This window comes from Bactrocera tryoni, unplaced genomic scaffold (genome assembly GCF_016617805.1).
Source record: "Bactrocera tryoni isolate S06 unplaced genomic scaffold, CSIRO_BtryS06_freeze2 scaffold_25, whole genome shotgun sequence".
In the NCBI taxonomy this organism is placed as follows: domain Eukaryota; kingdom Metazoa; phylum Arthropoda; class Insecta; order Diptera; family Tephritidae; genus Bactrocera; species Bactrocera tryoni.
This window is the reverse complement of record NW_024395977.1, coordinates 10,209,874-10,214,988: the sequence shown is the minus strand read 5'-3', so window position 1 is coordinate 10,214,988 and position 5,115 is coordinate 10,209,874. Positions and strand designations below refer to the sequence as shown.

The following is a 5,115-nucleotide window of genomic DNA, read 5'->3' as shown; positions in this document are numbered from 1 at the left end:
ATTAATTTATTACGGATAGAGCCTAAACATGGTGGTGAGTGCTGTCATTTAGGTGTGTTGTAATGTAGAAGCTCCTATGATTGTTCAACATGGATTCACGGTTCTCAACTGAAAGTTGATGGATGAATTGACTTTAAGACTTAAATGATGTTTAATCTTCGCGCAGGACATTTTCTTCTGACCAACTCCCATCTCTAATGTTGGCTGGGTTGCCTCATATAGTATAAAATTATTAGAATTTTACAATTATTAAAATAGTAACTTCCTGTCAAAATGTCTAATTAGTACATTGATGAAAAAATCTATATTTAATGCCCTAAGTAGTTCACCAACTCGTAGTCAAATTTTTGCTAAGCTGATTTGCTCATACACTACATATACTTATTTCCAAAGTAATGTAAGATTCCAATCTTCAATTTCAAACAATAGTGCGTGGAATAAAGATTAAAAATGGAGTTTAAAAATGCACACTGAAAGTATACTTAATTCAATAATTCTAAAGACAGACATATTTTATGTACGGCAATTTGTACATACTTCAATAAAAGCTCAGGAAAGCTGTAATTGTGGCAGAAGAGCTTAAAGCTTTGAAAGTGTTCAATGCAATACTTCCTAGTACATTAAACAACGATTCATAAATTCAATGGTTTCTTGAACTCTATTTTAGAATAATAGCGCAATTCTGTAAGCAGTCTCATTTTGAGGTAAAGTCTCAATTAGTGACTACTTACTATTCACAACACATTCTCTAGTCTTTAGTCACAAAATATTGTCTCAAATTTGTGACCTGATAGTTAGCAGGTCACAAAACGAAAAAAAACTCTTGCTTGCCATTTTGAATGTACTGAATAGAGATCATCATAGATATTAATCGATTGTCGTTTTTTTATATTTTGGAAGCAACTCAAACACGAAAAAGTTAAAAATAAATGAAATTCACATACATTTTTTAAATATTCTGTAACAAAGTCAACATATAATTATGTTTTTTGGCTATGTTAAAGAAAATTTCATATTTGTTGTCGACATATTTATTTTAAATTTTGTGACTGTCACGTACTGAATTGCAAAATCGTCTCAAGTCACAAAAAATGTCTCTAATTAAAAATCTCAATTTTAGAGACTTGTGACTGTAAAACTCCATTCGCTTTCAAACAAAAATCCAAAATTCGATTGGCACATATGTTATAGAATATTAGGTATTCCCAAAACAAATTTACGCTTAGTAATAGAATAAACCGCCAAAATGATATATTTACACATAAATATACTTATTTCCATAAAACAAATATATATAAAAAGCACCTACAAATATGTGCCAATTACATTTAAAACTTTTTTTCAAAAGAATAGCTTAAGCACGACAGTCTGGTTTTCTCTGGTATAAATTTAGTCAAACGGATGTTTGAATCTCTCAATATTAGTTTTATTCGAATTTAGGAAGTTAAAAATAGGAGTTGTGGTTCACATATTGGGTATCTGGGGGCTTGAATAGTTCTGGTCAGATTAGAACAACTTCTGATCAAAGGGACTACTCGGGCAAAGTGTCATCCGGGTACATTGCTTTGTTCTCGACATGTACGTTAGTACGGTCAGCAATCACGCCGTAAATTTAGCAATGTAAGCTAAAATATATTTTGTACTACCTTTAGCCGTAGTAATGTAAGCAAAAATATGTTACCTAATATTTTATTTAGCTATATAAGCAAAATTATAACATAATATAAAAGCTGAATTCAATAAATCTATCGGGCTCAGTTCAAGTTGTCTTTGCTCTTCATCAGCGACTGCGACCGGTAACCGGCGCCCAACTGAGTGATTTTTATCAAAAATATAAAAAATCTTTGCAAAAAAACCCTAAAATGGTTTAAAAAAATAATAATAATCCTCCGGTGTGGCGCGAGAACCAAACCAAAGGAATTCACCAGAAGCAGCCTGCACAAGATAAGACGACAAGTGACGCCATCTGTACTACGAGTAGGAGTCTGAAACATCCAAAATAGATCAACCAGAACGTCCCATGCTGTTCCTCATTTATTTGTAAGTTCAAATAAATATACAATTTATTTATAAATTACTAAAAAATTGAGGGTAAATTCACAAATATATATTTTTTTAAGTAACACATATCTTCAAATATGAATCAGTGAGTTAGAAAATAGGCTTAGTCCCCCACAAATCATTAATACTCATATTCTGCACCAGCAACAGAAGCAGATTTTACTGAAATGAGAAGACTACCATATTGCGTAACAAAACCACTAAATAAAGCTTAATGTCCACGAAAGAAATCAAGTTTATAATTCAAGAAACGTATACATATGTATGTCAAACAACCACCAATGCCCAGTCAGACAAAACCTCCTACATATTCCAATGGAAGTTGATCCGTCAATACACACCCATAAAGTGAACTACATAAACAGGCTAAACTATACTCCTATAGCAAGATCACAAAGTACTTCAAACATACCAAAAAAACATCAAAGACTATTTCATATTGGACCAGAAGACGAACAGATTCACGAAGAACAATACGGTGAAGAAATAAATTGTATGATGGACGCCCATACAGCCTTCCTTGCGTGGAGTACCACACTAAAAATGAAGGAGCCCTCAGGTTCTTAATTGATACTGGGGCTAACAAAAATTTTGTGTGTGAAAAACTTGCAAGAGGCTCAAGTAAATTAGACAAACCATTTAACGTACATTCAGCTACTGGACAGGTGCTAATAACCCAGCCAAAATCTGTGAAAATTTTTCCAAAACTTAGGCATCATGACTACATTAGACTTTTACATACTACGAAATTTAAGGACTTTTGACCGTATTATAGGAACGCTTAAAGAATTAGGAGCTATAATTGACAGAAGAAATAATATATTACGATTACAAAATGCAAAAATTAAACTGCAAAAAAAATGGTTAAACAAGTAAATAATAATTCCGTTTCAGATAAAAGTACTGTAGATACGAGCATCCGCGCTAAAATTAAAACAACAACGGACGATCCTATATATTGTAAATCATGCCCTTATCCAGCAAACCTTAGAGAAGTGGTGGAAAAACAAATGAAATGTTAAGAGATGAAATTATTAGTCCTTCTCTCTTGTGGATAGTGCTAAAAAAACAGGCGCATCTCGGAAAAAAGTATAGAATAGTTATAGATTTTAAACGTCTAAATGCGATAACTACGTATATTCCAGATGCATATCCGATCCCGGATATAAATAACATTTTAGCAAGATTAGGCGAGTGTAAACACTTTAACATCTGGATTTCACCAGATCAAGATGAAAGAAAAAGATATAGAGAAGACAGCATTTTCAACAGCTAAGGGTAAATATGAATTCACCAGGCTGCCTTTTGGGTCTAAATATGCGCCATCTATTTTTCAAACGATGCTTAATGATGTTTTGAAACCTTTAATTGGTAAAAGCTGATATGTCTATATCGACCACATCATTATTGTAGGAAATGAAAAAGAAGAACATTTAAAACAGTTAGACGTTCTATTTGCATTGATGGGCTATTTTTGGGTTATGTTGTTACACAGGGTGCAATCCTGCCCGATCCTGAAAAAAATTTCTTCTTTAAAAGGGATATTACCGATTAAAAACTTGAAATAACTAAAAAGATTTCTAGGATTACAGGAAATTACGCTCAGACAAAAGCAAATCAACCAAAAAAGTTGAATAGCCTTTGGAGCTGTTCTTCAACAAGGAGAAATTGGCAAAGATAAACCAATTACTTATTCTCAAGATCTTTTAACAAAACAGAAGAGAATTATTCCACTATTGAAAAGTAAATGCTTGCTATCAAATGGGCAGTTGATAAACTTAGGACTTATTTTTACGCATCAAAGGAAATAAAAATTGGCTAAATGAGTCTCAGACCGCCCCCCTCACAAAATTACACTCACACACCACACACATTACATACACCACGTCATCATTCCACACCATGCGCACACAAATACCACCACATCACGAATCTGACATACATGAGGACACCATACAAAAAAGAACAAAAGGGACCAACGGACAGGGCACATCGCATACGTTTCTCCGTGCCCCCTTTTAATTTCGATTTTCTTTCCGCATTTTTTAATACTCGTATTACAAGGTGAGTGCCACGAAAACGACACACAAAATGGACAAAAAAAAGTGAGGTGTCAAATGTGGAAAATAGCATCAAAAATACATAAAGTTGGAAAAACAAAAAAAAAAGTTAAGTGTGGCTAAATGAGCCTTAGTCGCCTGCCCCACATCACACCTACACCCTTCACTAACATGCACACTCACCTCGACATCACCACACTCCACATCAACACCACCCACATGCGAGAGCCAGGATCCACACACTCCAACACTACTCAACATAAAAAGGGTCAGGCTATACACAAGTTAGTACAGATTCGATCGCCTTGGTATCAACTTCACTTTCCCGCCACAGCTACGCAGCGTTCCATCGTGAAATAGTAAAGCTTATCCTAAAATTTTTCCGTATACTAAGTGAGTTTAAATACATTGTCAAAGAAAAAGAAACCCCCACTAATCGAGTGTTCAACTCCTATTGTTAAAAATTATACTAAGTGAATTGATATTATAAAAGAAAAAGAAACCTCAACTAATCGTGTGTGCCCTTTATATTGTTAAACCGAAATATACAAACAAGTGGTGCATCCCGAGAGTTTTATTTTCAAACACCTAAAGCGCACAAGTGGTAAGTAAAGCGGGCAGTGAACCCAACATTGTGGTCCTTCGACACAATATATGTATAACAAAATTGTCTCAAAGGGATAGAAAATCGACACTTCTCATAAGATATTGCTTAATAAATAGTTTCCTAAATTCTCAAATAGAATAAATAAAAAAACGAACAAAAGCAGAGGTCACTTAAAGAATTATAATTCTAAATTAAGCCGTTCGCAATTACTGGCCACACTCTCGGAAGATCCCTCTATTGTCACAGTCCTAACTCCAGGGCTAAGGAGTCTCCATTCTGGCCATATCTGAGCCAGGCGTGGAGTTACTATCCTTTATAAAAATAAAGAGATTACAAACCATTGTCAAAGATACTGAGAAAACAATTAAAATAAACGGCAAGCCTTCA

The 5,115-nt window shown here is 34.1% G+C and overlaps 1 long non-coding RNA gene across 1 annotated transcript; it reads left to right on the top strand.

Moving 5' to 3' along the window:
• Positions 1 to 1,755: 1,755 nt before the first annotated feature.
• LOC120780574 lies at positions 1,756 to 4,234 on the top strand. Its single transcript, XR_005705912.1, has 3 exons — positions 1,756 to 2,040; positions 2,956 to 3,150; positions 3,207 to 4,234. It is a non-coding gene; the product is annotated as an uncharacterized LOC120780574 (long non-coding RNA).
• The last annotated feature ends 881 nt before the right edge of the window (positions 4,235 to 5,115 follow it).